The following is a 21,586-nucleotide window of genomic DNA, read 5'->3' as shown; positions in this document are numbered from 1 at the left end:
ACAAAAAGCTCTTATGAGATCAGAGGCAAGAATGATCCCAGAAAAGAAATAGAGCAAAGCCATAATAACAGAGCCTTAGGTTTTACATTTTAGGCAATCAGGAGTTCAGTTTTGAGACAGTATGAGCATCTGAGCCATGAAATTTCAAAAAGTCTTTTAAGGTTTTAGTTGAGTCTGATATCTGTCCAGTGAGATGATATCCATTTGCTTGGCATAATGTCTGTGAATTCTATTAGTCTATAATTGAACTGGTAGTGATTTGAATGAAATGGCAATTTTCCAGGAAATAGAGGCATAAATATATTTATTTCATAGGCCTCTAAAGAATTCACATTCTTGAGAGCATGTGAATAGGCCCTAGGGCAGAGGGTTTTTTTTTATTATTATTATTGTTTAATATTTAATGACAGACTAATTTAACATTTTTTACAACTTTGAGATTAAGATTTATTATCTATGCAGATGGAGAAACCAAGGCACAGAACAGAATTTTTTTGGCTGAATCCCAAAATTCTGCCCCTGACTTACTGGAAGGAGAAAAGGAATTAGTATTTATATTACATCTGTTATGTGCCTGGCATTGTACTAAGCACTTTATAAACATCTCATTTGAGACAGCCTTGGGAGGTAGATACTGTTTCCCTTTTTTATAACTTAGTAAATTCAGGCAAACAAGTTAAGTGACTTGTGTAGGGTCCAAGGCCACATTTGAACTGAAGTCTGACTTTTGTCTCTTGGCCCCATATTCTACATTTTAGACACTTATCATTCATTTCCACAAGTGAATCTAGAAGTCATTCTAGGTCTTAAAAAATAGACCCTCCTGGACAAAGGTCTGACAAAGAGTGAGGGTTCTGGACTTGGCATCAGCAACATAGGACATCAACTCCTTCAGAGTACTTGCTGTGGGACTTTGGACAAGTCATTAACCTTTATCTGCCTATTTTCTCTTCATTAAAATGGAGATAATAACACTACCTCCTGGGGTAGTTGTGAGGATCAAATAAGAAAATAGATGTAAAGTTTTTGCAGTCCTATATAAACACTTGTTATTATTAATGCTAGCTATTATTCTCCCAATTAGAAATCATTTGTGTAGCAGGGAGCAGTAGATAGACTCGCCAGCTTTTGGCAATTATTAGTGAGAGAAGCACTGGAACATCACTTGAGTGACCTAGATTGTTGAGAATGCTCAACCCTGAAAGTGTGATCCGTGCTTGGGTTGAATACTGTTGATTTAATATTTTTCATCTGGGGAACACTTTAATACAAATTTAGTTGGGTTAATGATTTGTTCGTGAAACTCTCCACATGAAAGCTGCTTTTTTTTTTTTTAAAGCTTTTTATTTTCAAAACATGTATAATTTTCAACATTTACTCTTGCAAAACCTTATGTTCCAAATTTTTTCCTTACTTCCCCCTCCCCCAGAAGCAAGTAAACCAATATATGTTAAACACGTGTGATTCTTCTATACATATTTCCACAAATAAAATGCTGCACAAGAAAAATCAAATCAAAAAGAAAAAAAAAAAGAAGAGAAAACAAAATGCAAGCAAACAACAGAGTGAAAATACTGTAATGTTGTGATTCACACTCAGTTCCCGCAGTTATCTCTCTGGGTACAGATGTTTTCCTCTTCACAAGATCATTGAAACTGGCCTGAATTACCTCATTTCTGAAGAGAGCCACTTCCATCAGAATTGATCATCACATAATCTTGTTGCTGTGTACAATGATCTCTTGATTCTGCTCATTTCACTCGGCATCAGCTCATGTAAGTCTCTCCAAGCCTCTCTGTATTCTTCCTGCTGGTCGTTTCTTACAGAACATTAATATTCTATAACTGAATGGCTTATTTTGGACATAAGTCAGTAGGATATAACTGAAGAAACTACTTTCAGACATAGGTTAAATATGACATCCACTTCAGGTAAGCAAAAATAGAAATCTGGAAACTCTTCTGCAAATATACAAAAGTCATAACCAATATTGATGTCATCCTTTGTCTACAAAGATGATGCTGTGGACAAATATACTGACTGCTTTCCCCCCTTTCCCCTCCCCAAGGAATGGGTTTTGTGCTAATTTGTCCATATTCATTCATCCTTGGGGCCAGTGCACACATAAGACAGTTTGCTTTGCTGAGGATGTAGCCCCTGTCATGGAATAAGGGGAAGCTAACTGACCTGGCCAAATAGTGACTCCATGATCTTGACCTCCTGGGTAACTAACCAGTTGGCTAACACTGAAGGCGCTGCTTGGCGTTAGTCGTCAGGGTTATAAAAGCTCTGCCACAGATTCATTCTGGGATACTAGAAACTATGATATTAGGGGGTTGGCTGGTGGTTCAGAACAAGAAAAAATTCATTTGCCAAGCACCTCAGCACAAGTATGATAGTCTGAGACAAAGCTGAGACGACTGACCATGCACTAATTCAGACAAAAGCAGGATCTTCAAGGAACTAGATTATAACAGTACTTTTAATGAGAAGAGGTATTAAGTGTCTGAGACCAGATTTGAACTCGGGTCCTAATTTTTATTTACCAGATATATGCATGGGTAATTTTATAGCATTGACAATTGCAAAACCTTTTGTTCCAATTTTTCCCCTCCTCATCCCCCCACCCCCATGGCAGGTTGACCAATACATGTTAAATATGTTAAAGTATAAACACAATATATGTATACATACCCAAACAGTTTTGCTATACAAAAAGAATTGGACTTTGAAATAGTGTACAATTAACCTATGAGGGAAATTAAAAATGCAGACAGACAAAAATAGAGGGATTGGGAATTCTATGTAGTGGTTCATCGTCGTCTCCCAGAGTTCTTTCCCTAGGTATGGCTGGTTCAGTTCATTACTGCTCTATTGGAACCGATTTCGTTCATCTCATTGTTGAAAATGGCCACGTCCATCAGAATTGATCATCATATAGTATTGTTATTGAAGTGTATAATGATCTCCTGGTCCTGTTCATTTCACTCAGCATCAGTTCATGTAAGTCTCTCCAGACCTTTCTGAAATCATCCTGTTGGTCATTTCTTACAGAACAATAATATTCCATAACATTCATATACCATAATTTGCCCAACCATTCTCCAGTTGATGGGCATCCACTCTTGTTTCCTGTTTCTGGCCACTACAAAGAAGGCTGCCACAAACATTCTTGCACATACAGGTCTTTCCCTTCTTTAAGATCTGTTAGGGATATAAGCCCAGTAGTAACACTGCTGGATCAAAGGGTATGCTCAGTTTGATAACTTTTTGAGTATAGTTCCAAATTGCTCTCCAGAATGGCTGGATGTATTCACAATTCCACCAACAATGTATCAGTGTCCCTGTTTTCCCACATCCCCTCCAACATTGTGCATTATTTTTCCCTGTCATTTTAGCCACTCTGACAGGTGTATAGTGCTATCTCAGAATTGAATGAATTTGCATTTCTCTAATAATGACTTGGAGCATCTTTTCATATGGCTAGAAATAGTTTCAATTTCTTCATCTGAGAATTGTCTGTTCATATCCTTTGACCATTGATCAATTGGAGAATACCTGTCCTATTTTTTAATGGGGTACTCTACAGTTGAGCAATAGTTTCCTTAGCTTCAAGCTGTTTTATGATCATAGGTCTGAAATTAGAAGGGGACTTGCCATAATCTCATCTGACAAGTTGAAAAGTAGTCTAAGATGTTTTTATTTCTAATACAGTAAATATTAATAGAATTCACATAAATAGAAAGCTCTTTGAGGAGAATCCTTGGTAATTTTCCATAGCTTGAAGGCCATTTCCCCCCATTGGTGCAAGATGGTAGTGCAGATAGCCAAGAAGAGGAATTTTGTTGCTGATGGCATCTTCAAACCTGAGCCAAATGAGTTTCTCACCAGGAAGATGGCTGAGGATGGCTATTTTGGGGTAAGATATCCAACCAGGACAAAAATCATCCTCTTGGCCATCAGGACTCTCCTTGGGGATCCAAATTTGTGAACTGACACCTATAGTTCAGAAGTTTGGCTTCCCTGAGGGCAATGTATACCCTTGAGGAGGACCACCAAGTACAACTGCTCAGGCCACGTCCCTGTGTTACAAGCTCCTGGGAGGTCTTTCGGTGTAGGGCCAGTTGTGGAGAGTGGGGCAAACGGATGTGAGATGGTTATGTCTAATAAGCTCAGAAGGTGGAGGGCCAAGTCCATGAAGTTTGTGGATGGTCTGATGATCCAAAGTGGAGATCCCCTCAACCACTACATCGATATAGCTGACTCCAACAGAGTGTGTTGGGAATTTAAATCAAAATCATGTTGCTCTGGGACCCAAACAGCAAGATTGGCCCTAGAAATCCCCTGCCTGACCTTGTGAGCATTGTAAAGCCCAAGGATGAAATTCTTCCTGCCACCCCATTTCAGAGCAGGAGAGATGGAAGACAGAGGAATCAGCTGTACCCCAACCAGTTCTCCCTGTGCAACTGGACTCTGTGACACCTGGAATGGTTTACCCAAAGCTCTTCTGTAAAGATCTTTAAGAAAATCTTTTTTAGAACAAACAAACCCAAAAAGAGTTTGAAAACCAAAAAGGTTTTGAAGTATTTATCTATTCCCTTCATTTTTATACATGTGGAAACAGATCCAGGTAGGGAAGACTTTTAAACCTTTTTTGAGTCTTGGACCCCCTTTGTCAGTCTGGTAATGGATCTCTTCTCAGAATAATTTTTGTTTCTTTTTTTTTTTTTAATTCCTAGATTTTTTTCAAAATATATGCAAAGATAGGATTCAACATTTATCTTTGCAAAACCTTATTTATAAATTTTTCTCCTATTCCCTAAAGAGCAAATAATCCAATAAATGTTAAAATATTCTATTCTACTAGAATGTTTTTAAAAACATAAAAAGGGTTTCAAAGAAAATGCAGTTGTCAATTATTTATTAAGCAAAGCCCAAGTACAAGGATCCCACTAGATTTCCCCCTTACTTTAGTACTACTCTTGTCCACCATCATCTCTACAGTATGTTGCACCTGGTATCAGTTGACCCTGGACAACAACTATAAGATCTGCCCCATCTTTAAAGTTGTCAGATTCCATCTGATCCTTCCCTGTCACAGAATGTCCTTCCTATTAAATAGGACAGTCAAGAATTATTGTAGGATTTTGCCATAAACAAAGATATTCATGAATTATCCAGCTGACTCTGTGGCAGCTAGTTCTGTTTCTAGAGATGATTAATAATAATGAATCTTTTTAAGTGGTGCTTTTCACATCATCTGTATCAAAAAACCCATTTCGGATTAAATATGTCTAGAGAATGCCATTAATTATCCATATGTAAAATAATCATTGCCGGCCTGTGAGCCCCCTTCTGGCTCATTTTATTTCAACCAATGAGATAAGAGCATGCTTGTCAGTTAAGAGCAGGGACGATGATGAAAAGGGGGAAAGCTGATTTACAGCTTTCACTCACCATCAAGCTATTCACAGGGCAGCAGCAAGGTAAAGAGTAGATGCTTCACTAGGAAAAAGGAACAAAAATAGTTAACAAGGTATTGCTAGGCAGCATCAGTAAGGTGATAATAGCTGTTTTGAGTTTAGGTTAGTTAGCTTAAATGAAATATGTTCCACGATAAGTTAAAAAAAAAAACAAACTGTGCTCTGAGGAGATATTGTCCATGAAGACAGAGGGTAATTCCAAAGAACCAATAATGAAGCACGCTTTTTGACAGAGGGTATTAGACTTAAGATGATACATATATTTTTGGACATGGTCAATATGGGAATTTGTTTTGCTTAACTATAGATATTGAGAGGTTTTTTTCCAATGGGAGAATGGAGATAAAAAGAAAAAAATATTAATTGAAAAAAATTAATTTAAAGATAGGATAAATGTTACTGTACTGCTCTATAGATATACAGATATCTGGAAAGAGAGACAGATAGAGAAAATACTTCAAATTACAAATGCTATTGACCTTGATCTTGATTCCTGGTGACTTTTAGAATAGATTATTAAAGGGACAATTTGTGAGCATTTACAAATAGAAGAGGCAATCATTTTAAGAGAACAAGTGTGGGTTATGTTCTGAAACTGTAATAGTCAGAGATGGTCCATGCATTAGGTCACCTTGTGCCTTCTTTTTGGGATAATACATTTTCTAAATAGCCTAAATGGTTAGAAAATATCTGATTTGGGTAAATTGTATGAGAGTTGTAGAGTTAACAGTTTTTCATCATTGCTCTTCTAGCCTAATAATTTTGTAAGGAAGGAATTGAGAGGTCCATATTAACTCTTATGTACAGTTCTCTCCCCCACCACCTCATGAGCAATAGAACTGGCCAGCTCTACATGTACTCTAACAAGGTTTTAATTTATCCCCCCCCCCCAAATTTAAGCTTATGTGCTTCACCTATGCTTCACTCCACCATTTTGGGCTGTGGAAATCTTTCTGGATTCCAATTCTACCATCCAGAATATTAGCTATTCTTTTCATGAGGAATCAACCACAAATTTGAATAGCATGCTATTTATGACTCCATCTGAATCACTGATGCTTTTAATGAAGCCATAATGACTCTTAGCAATCATCACTCCCCTTTCCAAGGGTTCACAAACCATCATTTTAATTATAGGTTGTAGAATTTTTCCAGGAATCAGAGCCAAATTCTCTGGTCTACAGTTGAAAGTCTTCATTTTTTCAAAAATATAAGAAAAAAATTGTCTATATCCAGTCAATGGAATGCTAATTTATGGTTGAAAGAGACCTCAATGTCTATAGTTCAATCTATCCCCAAAAGGAATCTCTACTTAACCCTCAGACTATGTCATCCAGACTCCTCCTTGAGGACCTCCAGGTAGGAAAAATCCACAACCTTCTCCCAAAGCAGCCCATTGGACAGATCCAATTGATCCTAACTTGCCTCATTGCAGCTTTCACTCATAACATTGCCCTCTTGGGTCAAATGGAATATGTCTTGACACCTCTTTTTAAAATTTTATTTTTTAAAGAATAGCTTTTTATTTTCAAAATACATGCAAAGACAGTTTTCAACATTCACCCTTATAAGGCCTTGTGTTCCAAAATTTTTCCCACCCTTCAATACATGTTTAAACATGTGCAATTCTTCTATACATATCTCCATATGTATCATGTTGCACACACACAAAAAAAAATCAGATCAAAAAGGAAAAAGACAAAAAGCAAGCAAACAACCAAAAAAGTGAAAATACTATATTGTGATCCACATTCAGTCCCCATAGTCTCTGGGTACAGATGGCTTTCTCCATCACAAGTTTATTGGAATTGGCCTGAATCACCTCATTGTTGAAAAGAGCCATGTCCATCAGAATTGATCTTGATACCTCTTTCCCATGACAAACCTCCACCACCCTGAATATTCTTACCACCCTGGTTGCCCTGTTCTGAACCTTATCCAGTTTGTTAGTTTTCTTCTCAAACTATCATGCTACAATACCCCCAAAATAGCCTGACCAGGATAGAAATAATACAACTACTAATAATAGTAGCTAGCATTGATATAAGCCTTTTAAGGTTGTGAAGTGCTATATGTGTCTCATTTTATTCTCTCAACAACCTTGTGCAGGTGCTATCTTATTCCTATTTCATAGATGAAAAAACTGAAGCTAAGTTATCAAATGACTTGCCTGGGGACTCACAGCTAATGGATGCCCAATGCAGGACTTTTACTGAGGTGGTACAGATAGAGCATTGGACCTGAAGTCAGGAAGATGTGAATTCAAATCTGACCTCAGACAGGTATTAGCTGTGTGAGGCTGGGGTTGAGTGATTTGCCCAAGGTCACACAGCTAGGAAGTGTTAAGTGTCTGAGACCAGATTTGAACTCGGGTCCTCCTGAATTCAAGGCTGGTGCTCTATCCACTGTGCCACCTAGCTGCCCCCCACTCCGGTATCTTTTGCCAATAAAACCCCAAGTGGGGTCATAGAGAGTCAGACATGACTGAACAACAAAAACTCCAAATCCTATTATCTAGCTGTCTTTAAATCATTATTAGACTATTATCACTTTATTCCTGGAAGATTAGATAAAATATTAAGCATTTACTATGTATTAGGGCAGCTAGGTGGCACAGTGAACAGAATACAGTAAATTCAAATCTGATTTCAGAATTGTTAACTGTGTTTAATTCTTGCCTCAGTTTCCACATCTGTAAAATGAGTAGGACAAGAAAATAGCAAATCTCTTCAGGTATCTTTGCCAAGAAAATCCCAAATGGGATTATAAAGAGTCAGAAATGCCTGAAATGACTAAACAACAACTTGTGTTAGAGAATACAACAATCAAAAAGAGAGTCCCTGCCTCCAAAGAGCATACTTTCTAATGGGAGGGAGCTTAAAGGGACAGGCAATGTGGAAAAGTAGCCTGAAGATTCAGGAGCTGAGCCATCATGGAAGCTTTGCTTTTTTCTTTTTTTTTTTTTTTTTTTTTTTTTTGCATCTTGGTCTGTGTTTTCTTTTACAACATGACTGATATGGAAATTTTTAAAAATACTAATAATATTTGTAAATATAGCAAATAGTGGTATTTCTGGGTCAAAGAGTATAGATAGTTTAATAATTTTGGGGGCATAATTGTAGAGTGCCCTCCAAAATGGATTAGTTTATAATACCACCAACAATGATCATGTCCTGATTTTTCCATATCCTCTCCAATATTTGTTATTTTCCCCTTCCATTATTTTTTTATGCCTTCTAATGTAGCCCTTGATCACATTAGGTTTTTTACTGCTACATCATATTCTCAACTTATTTTGTGCTTACAAAAACCCTGCTTACTTACTAGGTTACCTTCTTTGCATCTAGCTTCATCTATAAAGTGAAGAGCTAAAATAGATGGTGTCTAAGGTCCCTTCCTTAAATCAGTTTTAGGATTAGTATTGCTAAATATACATGGGCAGATTATCTTTACTCAGGCTAACCCTTCTAAAAATTTAGTCTAGGAGGACATGATTATCTTTTGGCAAGTCCTGACTTGGGATCCAAGATGAAAACACTCCCTTATTTTTGCCACATATAGCAATTGGTAACTGGTAATTTTGGATCAAAGTCAGTTTCAAAATTTTTCTTGAAAGTTATGATAATCTGGTTTGCCTCTCTTTTAAAAAAAATTCTAATTAGTTAAAAGGTTTTTCTATTGTATTGGTTTAAAAAAACTCCAACTTCTAGCTAATTAATGGGGTTTTATTAAATTTACTATAAAAAAGAAAAGTTAATTAAAAAAAATTTCTTTGACAATCCTCTCCTCCCCCCCAGAGAGGAGCCTTTCACAATGTCCAGTGGATAAAGGAGTATCTCTCATAAGATAGGAGGCAGGGATAGCTAGAAACTGAGAATCAATTGTTAAATTTGCATAAATTGTATAAATGCTCATTGTATAAATGTGAGCTTTTATACACCAGAAATCAGTGGTCAGTTGGATTTATTGTTTTATTGGTTGTCTAGGCTTTAAAAAGTGATGGAGAAAATGTTAATAATAAAGATTAAATTTTAAAGTGTGTTCTGCCTTTCAGAAAGAGGATTGTTAAACATTTATCACACATATCTCTGATAGGAAGCCACACAGTAAGCAGCTGGTCCTGTCTGTCAAAGAGCAGCTATGCCCATCCTAAAAGGAGTAAGGCCTTAGCAATAGAGGTTTATTAGCAGGACCAGAACTCTGAGAAGTCCTCTGATTGCTAGGTAAGAGTCTAAGAGATTCGTGGTGCTGTCAGTAGGCAAGACAGCTGACTCTGCCTCCAAAGCTGCCTTTCCCTTTTTCTTGGCTAAAAATGCTCCTCAATGTACAAGCAGACAATTCTACAAAGCCCTGGTCCAATTATTGCTACAGAACAATAGTCTCTGCCAAAACACTGCTGCTGGGCTCCCACTCTCACCACCAAACCACTTGGAGGTCTACCAGTGCCTTGGTCATTGACTTTAAAAAAAAAATTATTAAAGATTTTTTTACTTTCAAAACATTCATGGATAATTTTCAACATTCATCCTTGCAAAACCTTGTGTTCCAAATTTTTTTTCCCTCTCTTCTCCCCACTCCTGGAATGGCAAGTAATCTGATATATGTTAAACATGTGCAATTCTTCTTTACATATTTTCACAATTATGCTACACAAGAAAAATCAGGTCAAAAAGGGAAAAAAATTAGTAAGAAAAGCAAATGACAACAAAAAGAGTGAAAATGCTATATTGTGAGCCACATTCAGTTCCCACAGTCCTCTCTCTGGATGCAAATGGCTCTCTCCATCACAAGATTATTGGAACTGGCTTGAATCATATCATTATTGAAGTCAGCCATGTCCATCAGAATTGATCATCATATAATCTTGCTGTTGCTATGTATAATGATCTCCTGGTTCTTCTCATTTCACTCAGCATCAGCTCATATAAGTCTCTGCAGAACTTTCTGAAATCATCCTATTGATCCTTTTTTACAGAACAATAATATTCCATAACATTCATATACCATAATTTGCCCAACCATTCTCCAATTGATGGGCATCCATTCATTTCTAGCCACTACAAAAAGGGCTTTGGCCATTGTCTTAACTGAGAAAAACTCTTTGGGTTGGGAGAAGAGAAAGTATTTTTAAATTCCTACCTAGGAAGCTTGCTAGTAATTAAGGATAATCACTAAGGATCCTGGAAAGAACTCCCCTATAAGAAAGGTACTTGGTCTAAGAAGGCATGGCAAACTGAAGGCCACAAGGATACTAAATCCAAAGGGAAAGTATTATTGTGGGCAAAACAGTGAAGGTCAGATTTAGTCTATAAGGCTATAGAGAGCAGAACTAGAGTCATTAAGTAGAAGACATAAAGGAGCAAATTTCAGCCTGATATAAGAGCATATCTTGAAGCTATTCAAAAGTGGAATGCGCTTATCTTGGAGGCTAATATATCTCCTACCCTGCAACCCCCAGAAATGTTCAAACAGGACCTGGATAACCACTTTATCTTCATATATATATCCCTACCTAGCCTCTAAAATAATGAATATTCTTCTCTGCTCAAAAGGCAATCAAACTGTGAATATCCTTTGATCCAGCAATACCATGATGGGGTCTGTATCCCAAAGAGATCATAAAAAAAGGGAAAGGGCCTATTTGGACAAAAATATTTATAAGAGCCCTTTTTGTGTGGCAAAGAATTAGAAATTGAAGGATTGCCTATCAGTTGAGGAAAGGCTGAACAAGTAATAAATAAATGGATGTAATGGAATAATATTGTGCTATACTTACATGACTTATATGAACTAGTGCTGAGTGAAGTGAGCAGAGCCAGCAAAACATTCTACACACTAACACTGTGCAGTAATCAATTATGATAGACTTAATTCTTCTTAGCAATACAATGATACAAGGCAATTCCAAAACACTCATGATGGAAAATGTTGCCCACATTCTAGAGAGAGAACTGTGAGTCTGAAAGCATATTAAAGCATAATATTTTGACTTTTGGAGGATTTTGTGACTTTTCCCTTTAGTTCTATTTCTTCTTTCACAATATGACTAATGTGGAAATATGTTTAACATGATTATACATGTATAATCTATATCAGATTGCTTGCTGTCTTGGGGAGAGGGTTGAAAAGAGACGGAGGGAAAAAATTTGGAACTCAAAATCTTATAAAAATGGATGTTAAAAACTATATTTATATGTAATTGGAAAATGGTATTTATCTCAAAACCCCAAATAATGTCTGGTCTTTGAGGATAGAAAATGTATCAAACTTTTTTGCCTTTTTTACCTTGAGGCAATTGGGATTAAGTGACTTGCCCAGGGTCACACAGCTAGGAAGTGTTCAGTGTCTAAGATCAGATTTGAACTCGGGTCCTCCTGAATTCAAGGCTGGTGCTCCATCCACCCAACTGCCCTCTTTTTTGCCTTTCTTTGTGTCTCCATCACTTAGCACAATGCCTAGCACCTAGAAAATGCTTTATAAATACTTCATCTTATTGATTAGACACAGATGATTTTTACTTTTTATCTCTAGTGCGTACCCAATGACACGCACATAGTAAGTACAGAGATTCTTTTGGCGATAGTAAGTCACAGACATTGTAGAGAACTGTGATTTGGGCGGGTCAGGGTAAATGATCCCTTTCAGTTAGCTCTAAATGTACAAATCCGTGAAGAAAATGATCTCTTAAATAGTGCAAGTGAAAAAAAATGGAGAAAGCAAAGATATAGCTAGGCTGGCAGATGAGACATTATGAAGATAAACATTTTCAAAGCTATTTGTACAGACACATCCTAATAGTGAGCTCTTAAGAGCACGTGGGCTATGCTAACTACTTATGCATTCTTTCACATAATAACAGGGCTGGTCAGTGAACCTAGTCCCTTCGAGCCTAGGAAGGGGGCTTCCATCAATTTGTTAGCTAATGCAACTCTCCATGTGGAAGAGTCCAAGAAGATTGCTCCTGGGGAGCCGTGATAACATGTAATGGAAGTACAATGGAGAAATTGGAGTTTGCACCAACTTTCTGTTAGCTGATCCAAGTCTGCTAGCCACATGGCCAAAAAACTGAAGCTGTTGGACCAGAGTTTTAGGCTTTAGGCTTTTTCTCGATCAGGCTTCTGGGAGAGTGAGTCCCATTCAAAATCCTTGGTCTTTAAAATCAAAATATGCAAAAGAGTCAATTCTATAGGATCCTATCCATGTACATGCTCCCTCTGGCACAAGTGCTCCCTCTGGCACTGCTACAAGTCTGCCTGTTTCTAAGCAATTATCATTTCTGTCCTCTTGTAAATCCACCAGAGGGAGTACAGACAGGCTGATTCAGAATGGAATCAGAGATTAGGTTCTTCAGATTTTTATTTTCATTTTTGCAGTAGGAAGTAAAATTCAAGTCCTTCCAAATAGTAACAGGTGCACAAGAAAACACCCTGCCCATCTGTTTGTCACCATCTGATCTCGAAAAAGCACAGAAAACCCACTTTCAGTGTATCATTACCATGAATTCAGTTTCTGAGGAAAGCTAGCTGGACAGTGCTTCTCCATTCATTATCTTGTGAAAATGCCTATTGTTGATGAAAACGCTATAAACTTAGCTCAGTCTAACCATTCTCTTGAAAACAACAGGAACAGCAAATAGCAACTCTTTGGAAAATGAAATGGATAAATATTGTTGGTATTTGCTAGCAAAACTGCTAAAAATGACTGCCTGTGTATAATCTATATCAAATTGCTTGCCTTCTCAAGGATGGTAAGGGGAGAGGAGGAAGAGTGTTTAGAACTCAAATTTTTTTAATGTTAAAAAATGTTGGTTTACATATTATTAAGAAAAAATTAAAAATTAAATGGAAGAAAAATTGCTAAAAAATTACCTTGATTATTAAAAAAAATTTATTGCTTTTTTTTTATTGTTATCTTTTTGTTTTCACTTATATTTCCCAAAATATCTCCTCCTCCTCCACTTTCTAGAGAGGCAGCTAAGTGGTGCAGTAGTTAAAGCACCAGCCCTGAAGTCAGGAGGACCTGAGTTCAAATTTGACCTCAGACACTTAACACTTCCTAGCTGTGTGACCCTGGGCAAGTCACTTAACCCCAGTTGCTTCAGGGGGAAAAAAAAGGAAAAAGAGGGAGAAAAAATGTTCAGCAGCATAAGGAAAAATTCTGATATTATATGCAATGTGTTCTAATATTCATAGTCGCCCAATATTTTTGTAAAGAAGGGCTACAGGTACCTTTTTTTTACCTCTTTTCTATGAAGCTAAGATTGGTCATTATATTTCCCAGCATTCAGTTTTGATTGTTTTATTATTGTTTTTCTTTCTATTTACAATATCATGATCATTGTGTATATTGCTTTCTTGGTCCTGCTTACTTCACTTTATATCAGTTCATATAACTTCCCATGCTTCTCTGTATTATATGCAAAATTAAAGAAAATTATTATTGTGAACTTGGCAAACCCTAAATAAAATGAGCATTTCCACATACATGATAGAACAGAAAAAGAATTGTACATAAATTTGTGAATACTGTGTTTGCTTTTCCTTCTAAGTATATAATAAATTCAGCACACAATTTCCAAAGCTGCTTGAATGTGTTTCCTTCTGGTCTTCTGTTCTATTTTATGCATTTAAAAAATATATCAGTGACCATTTCTTTCTTTTTTTTTTTTTTTTTTGAATTTAAATATTAATCCCCCTTCTCTTCTATAGCCTTACCCTGAATTGAGAAAAAAAAAAAGATAAATAAAATGCTTGTTACAAATATGGATAAGCAAGCAAGACAAATTCCTACATTGGCCATGCCCAAAATTCTCTCATTCTTGCACCTCTCTGTGAGGATAGGGGCAGCGTGTATGTGCTGTGTCATTGGTTCTCCGTAATCAAAGCGATTCATTCCATCTGTCAGAATTCTTAAATCTTTCAAAGTTGTTTAGCTTTATAATCTGGTTGTTACTGTATAAAGTGATGGTTCTGTTCACTTGTCTCGTTCAAATATAATTACTGATATGCTCTCTTATGAATATCCTTCCTCTCTCTCTCTCTGTCTCTGCCTCTATTTCTCTCTGTATGTCTCTCTCTGTCTCTCACTTTGTCCCTTTCTCCATTTCTGTCTCTGTCTCTATTTCTGACTCTTTCTTTGTCTCTCTCTTGTTTCTATCTCTGTCTCTGTCTCTTTGTCTCTCTGTCCCTTTCTCCATTTCCATTTCTGTCTGTCTGTCTCTATTTCTCACTCTCTCTCTGGGTCAGATCCGCTACATCTCCTTCCTTATAATAAACCCTAAAGAGTTTGTGAGAGGTCTTTTCTCTCCCCTTGACTTGAGCCACTAATAGCTAAGTTCCCCCTATTTGCAAGGGCCAGGGACAGCACTCCCATTCCATTTAATCACTTCACTTCAATTGGATTTTACAAAGATATTCATTTTAAAGATAGAACAAGAATAAACATATAACCATTTCCCCCAGTTCTTCTAGTGATATTCCCCCCGGCCTACCTACCTCTTTGAAGGAGTAGGCTCAAAAATTTTAAATTTAATTAAAAATTTAATTAACTCAGTTCCTACATAGGATTAATCCTACAAGTTCATGTCCAGTGGAAGGATTATTGTCAATTGAGTCATTATTTCAACTTTCATTGGCATAGATCCAGAAGGTCACTCACTCTCTTAGATGCTCATAGCTCCTGGAGGCATGGGTGATGGGCTGGATTCTGACTCTTGGATTCCTTAGATGTAAAAGGCAAAAGATTTATACAATCTGAAGAGAAACCAGAGTACACTGACTCCTGGATTCCTGTACCCCAAGCTCCCAAGCAAGTTGTAGATTCTCCTCCCTGCAGGAAAAAATCCACTGCCTCGAACAGATTAGGATGAATGAAAAGGTCAAAGACACAGACCCATTTCTGGTGAAGAAGACCTCGGTCTTTCCCTTTATACGGTCTCTTGTTGGTCATCATCACACCATTTGAGTACAAATAAAGACAAAGAAGCTAGGGGATAGATGAAACGGACTGAGGTATTTTTTGAAGAAATGAACAATTTCAATTACTCAGCAATTAAAAAAAGGCTCCTCTCAACTCTTTGGTATAAAATAAAATCAGTTACAGGATAGTTGTCTGCTCATGTCCCTCAATATTTCTAGGTACTTACCTTATATGTCATACTGATTTTCCTAGAAAACATCTCAGTGTCCCCTAAATGGAGAGATTCCAGCTTAATAAGCTAGTGGGGTCTGGCATTATATAAATTCTGCTTAGACTGCTTTCTAGGGCTTTTTTTTTTTTTCTGAAACCATCTTTTTCATCATTTCTTATGGTGCAATTGTATTTTATCAAATTTACATATCATAATTTATATACCAAATTTATATAATAGCTGTTCTCCATGGACACCATTTTAATTTCCAGTTGTTTATTACTATAAAAAGAGCTGGCATAAATATTTTTGTATATAAGGAACCTTTGTCTATCCTTGATTTTTTTTTTTTTTTGGAGGGGGGGAAAGGAAAGGCCTAAGTAATGGTATTGTTGAATCCAAGGATATATGCAGAGTTTACCAAATTTGGGGACTAGTTCCAAATTACTTTCCTGATTCTCTTCCCATTCAATATCCCCTCCCAATTACTTTCTACTTCTTAATCTAAGAACTGTAATCACATCCTTACCTACTATTACCTACATTGAATAGAAAGGGAATATTAGTGAACTAACTATAACTTTTTTTTACTGGCCACTATTCCTTTCTATGTCTTGTCTCCCTCCATTAGAATGCTAGCTTCTGGGGGACAGGGGTTGTTTTGATTTTATATTTAGTATAGAGTTTGTCACCTGGTAAGCACTTAATGCTTTTCATTTGCTCACTCATTCATAATAACATTCCATTATATTCATACATAATTTGTTTAGCTGTTCCATCATTCTCTCATTCTACATTTTTCTAGTTGTTACTATTAAAAAAAATGCAACTATAAATATTTTAGTGTAATGGGCTATTTCTTTTTCTCCTTGATATTCTATGGGTATATGCCTGGCAGTGGGATCTCTGGATCAAAGGGTACATACATTTGAGTGACTTTCTTTCCATGATTCAAAATTGCTTTTCTGAATGGTTGGGAAAATTGACAGTTTTACCAACAATGCTTGATTGAGCATACTTGTTTTTCTACACTTCCTTTCTACACAGGCTATTTGCAACTTTAGTAATATTTGACAATTACTGGGGATGATGTAAAATCTCACAGTTGTTTTAATTTGCATTTCTCCAATTATTAGTGATTTGGAATATTCTTTTATATGATTAAGTAGTCTAATTTTTTTTTCTTTGGAGATTGTTCATATCCTTTAATCACTTTTCTTTTTGGCTTTCTATTTGAAAAATGAGCTTATATAATTCTATTAGCTGCCTACATATCTTGGATATCAGAAATATTTGATGTATTTTTCCTGGGGGCAACTACTTTCTTCTTATCTTATTTTTATTACTTTTATTCATACAAAAGCCTTTCTATTTTAAGTAACTGAAATTATTTTAAATTTTTTAATTGTCTCTATTTCTTGCTTATAAATTCATCTCCTTCACTTTTTTTTTAAATAGCTGATATACATTTCTGGGCATGTACAGTGTGGGAATTTCTTTTTTTTTGACTATGCAAAATTGTTGCAAGGGTTTTCTTTTTTTTTTTTCCAGTGGGGGTAAGAAAAAGAAATGCTTGTTAAGTTGGGGAAAAATTGACTTAAAAAAGAAAAAGAATTCATTGCTATCCATAGTTGTGAAACATAACTTATCTGACCATGATGATATTTAGTACTCACATCTTACGTCCATTTTGAGTTTATTGTGGTATTTGATGTAAGACACTGGTCTACATTTCTGCCAAGCTGGTTTCCAGTTTTCCCATCGGCTCAAACAGGAAGTTCTTAGGTAATTTAGGTTCCTATATGGAATTTTAAGCTACCTTTATAAGATACTTTAAGGGAGAGGCCATTTGACCCAGTGGATACAGGGCTGATTTTGATTGAGATTTCTCTCTCAGAGAGAACTGAGCTCAAGCCTTGCATTTGACACATAAAGACAGTGTAACAATGAACAAGTCATTTAAACTTTCAGTGCCACGAGATAGCTAAGAATATGAGTTAGATGAATTAATGCTTTGTATTTTTTTTATTAATTTTTATAATTATAACATTTTTTGACAGTACATATGCATAGGTAATTTTTTATAACATTATCCCTTATACTCCCTTCTGTTCCAATTTTTTCCCCTCCTTCCCTCCACCTCCTCCCCTAGATGGTGGGCATTCCCATACATATTAAATATCTTATAGTCTATCCTAGGTACAATATATATGTGCACAACCGAATTTTTTTGTTGTTGTTGTTGCAAAGGAAGGATTGTATTCGGAATACTCTGTATTAAGAGAGGGAATTTTCATGCTGGAAGTTCCTTAAACTGATGGAATCTGAAGTCTAGGCACTTCCCTCCAATTTCTTATATCTGTCTGACAGGTAGCTATTAGGGAGAAAAATAATTTCTCTTCCACATTTTCCCTTTCAAATTAAAGGTATCAGGAAGAGTGAAAGTGTGCAAAGTATGGAAGTAGTAGATAATATAATTAATTCAACTGTCAACAAATATCAAATATTTACTGTATTTACCGTGTGTTAAGCATTGTGCTAAATAGTGGGGATACCAAGGAAGGCAAAAAATAATCTGTCCTCAAGGGGCTTGAATTCTAATGAGAAATGTCGTTTAAACAGCCATGCACATACATAAGTGGGAGGTAATCAGGCAGAATGTACTGACATTAAAATAAATCTGGAAAGGATTCTTGCAAATGAGATAGATGCCAGAGGGGAAATAAGGAGGAAGAACCTCCAAGCAGAGGCTATATCTAGCCAGTGAAGATATCAGGATTAGAGTGCTTTGCTAGAGTCTGGAAAGGAGGCCAGAATGAGTGAATTGTAGGTAATGTTCAGGCAAGTCAAGCAGAAGAATGGAAAGCTATGAAAGAAAGATGATGACAGGCTTTAAAAGATAAAGAAAGATGATCCCCTCTTTGATTCTGGAGGTAAAAGCACATGACTGGAATTTCCTGAGTAGGAAGGTGATAAAGTCAGATAAGGGGATTAGGAAGAACACTTTGGTGGCTGAGGAAAGGATAAATTGGAATGGGAACATATGAGAGGCAGGGAAGCTAATTAGAAGGTTTTTGCAGTAGTTTGGGGGTAAGTGATGACAATATGCCCCAGAATGTTAGAAATATCAGAGGAAAGAAGGGAACCTCTACAAGAGAATCTTCAGATGAGCAGATGCAGGAGATCATTGTACTTGGCAACAAGACTATATATACGTTGATCAATTGTGATGGACATGGCTCTTCTCAACAATGAGATGATTCAGACCAGTTCCAATGATCTTGTGATGGAGAGAGCCATCAGCACCCAGAGAGAGAACTGTGATCTCTGAGTGTGAATCACAACATTATAGTCTCACTCTTTTTGTTGTTGTTTGCTTGAATTTTATTTTCTTTCTCATTTTTTTCCTTTTTGATCTGATTTTTCTTGTGCAGCAAGATAATTGTATAAATATGTATACATATATTGGATTTAACATATTTTAACATATTTAACATATATTAGATTACTTGCCATCTGGGGGAGAGGATAGGAGGAAGGGGGGAAATTGGAACATAAGATTTTGCAAGGGTCAATGTTGAAAAATTATCATACATTCTGATAATAAAAATCTTCAATAAAAAAAAAAACAAGAGAATATTCAGATCTTATAACAATTTAGATATGAGCTGGGGAAGGTAAGAAAGAGTGAAGCTTTAAGGTTTTGAACCTGAGCAATGAGAAGAACAACAAGACCCTCACAATAGCAGGGAAGTTTGGAAGAAAGGAGTGTTTAGGGAAAAGAGTTCAATTTTGGAGATATTGAAGCTGAAATGCCTACAGGACATCCTCCTTCAAATGTCCAAAACATATTTGGTGACAGAAGGCAGGAGCTTAAGAGAGAGTTTAGGGCTGGATATATTCATGTAGGAAGCTAAGTAGAAAATGAATAGAATCCAGGACCTGAGATCAGGAAAATATCTTTCTGAGTTCAAATCTGGCCTCAGACACTTTGTGATCCTGCTTGCCTCAGTTTCCTCATCTGTAAAAGGAGCTGGAGAAGGAAATGGCAAAGCCCTTCTGCATTTTTTGCTAAGAAAACCCCAAATAGGGTCAAGAAGAGTCAGACACAAATGAGACAACTAAAAGCAAGGATAACAACATATACATCTAGGAATCATTTGCCCAGAGATAATAATGGAATTCATGAGAGCTGATGATGTCGTCAATAGCACAGCATTGAGAACAAAGAGAAAAGGACCCAGGACAGACCTGCGGTCTTACCTGAAGGAAGATCCAATAGAAGAGACTTAGAAGGAGTGCTGAGATAGACAGCAAGATGAGGAGAGAGTATTATCACAAACACTTATAAAGAAGAGAATTTCAAGGAAAAGAGTGGACTGATGCGTCAAAACAGATAATCAGTTACTATGGAGAGAAAGTTTCAGTCAAATAATGAAAGCAAAAGCTATATGGCAAAGACTTCAGACAAAAATGAAAGGGAAAAAGGGGGGGGAAGAATAAAAGAAAGGAAGTGGAGGCACTATTTACAAACAACTTTCTCAAGTTTTGCCACTAAAGGGAGATATGGGATAACAGCTATCAGGGATGGATAGATTAGGTGAAGGCTTTTGTATACCAGGATACAAGGATTGATAGAACATTAATGAAAGAATAGACCAGATAAAAAACAATGACTCAATGACTAGATGAAATGAAAGATTGAAAAAAACAGAAGATAATCCAAGAAATATTATGTCAAATACAATTGCCTTTGAAAACAGGTTTTCCAGGAGATATAATCCAAGAATTAACAGTGTATTTTCAAAACATAAAAAATGCTGGGTAACAGATTTGAAGAAATTATAAATGAAAAATTTCCTTTTAGAACCAAAGGATTAAATGAAAATAGAAAGTAGGTGGTCACCTCCAGAAAGAAATCACAAAAGGTTGAAGTAAAAAATCAATTAACAATCATAATTACAAGCATTGGAATGAACTCACCCTAAAAAAGCAGAGTATAGCAGAATGAAATAGAAAACAGACCCCAACAATTTACAAGAAATACATATGAAATATGATTCATATAGAATTAACACAAGGAACTAGAGGAAAATTGTTTATGTTTCAGCAAAAGTTAAAAAAAGACAGGAGTGGCAATCATGATTTCAGATAAACGTACAGCAAACATAGACATGAAAAAAAGAGATAAAGCACAGAATTTATATTTATTCTAAAAAGTACCAAAGATAATGAATTGTTACTGATACTTATAATTAAGTAGTAATACATCTAAATACTTATAGGAAAACTTGATCAAATTAGTAAGAAAAATAGATAGTTAAATTATAAGATTAGTTGACAAAACCCAACACTTATTTCTACTAAAGGCTCTAGAAATCATAAAAGATGAATATTTCTTTAGCATAGTAAATAATATCTATGAAAACTTGAAGAGAACATATTTTATGTAATAGAAAAGTTGGAAGTCTTTCCAATAACATCTAGATAAAATAAAGATATCCATTATTACTGCTACTTTTTTTTTTTTTTTTAGGCTGGTATTAAGTGACTTGCCCAGGGTCACACAGCTAGGAAGTGTTAAGTGTCTGAGATCAGATTTGAACTCTGGTCCTCCTGAATTCAAGGCTGGCGCTCTATCCACCGCACACCTAGCTGCCCCATTACTGCTACTTTTGATATACTACTAGAAATGCTAGCTATAGTAAAAAGACAAGGAAAAGAAATTGAAGGGATGAAAACAGGCAGAAAAGAAATAAAATTAATTGAAACAATAATTTCAGCAAAATTGAAGGATTTAAAATAAATTCACATAAATCTTTGGCATTTGTGTGTGTGTGTGTATAAACACACACGAATTAGTCTATGTATATAAACTAATAAACCCCAAGAAATGCTGGAAAAAGAAATTCCATTCAAATAGGTGCTCTAAAATACTTGGCAGTGTTCCTGCCAAGATTCACCCAGGAACTAT

The 21,586-nt window shown here is 36.1% G+C and overlaps 1 pseudogene; it reads left to right on the top strand.

The window, feature by feature from the left end:
• The first annotated feature begins 3,811 nt into the window (after positions 1–3,811).
• LOC141543895 (small ribosomal subunit protein uS3-like) lies at positions 3,812–4,523 on the top strand (annotated as a pseudogene).
• The last annotated feature ends 17,063 nt before the right edge of the window (positions 4,524–21,586 follow it).

The sequence above is a fragment of the Sminthopsis crassicaudata genome, chromosome 5, assembly GCF_048593235.1.
Source record: "Sminthopsis crassicaudata isolate SCR6 chromosome 5, ASM4859323v1, whole genome shotgun sequence".
NCBI classification, from domain to species: Eukaryota; Metazoa; Chordata; class Mammalia; order Dasyuromorphia; family Dasyuridae; genus Sminthopsis; species Sminthopsis crassicaudata.
Note: the sequence above shows the minus strand (reverse complement) of the source record. Positions and strands in the feature narration are given on the sequence as shown.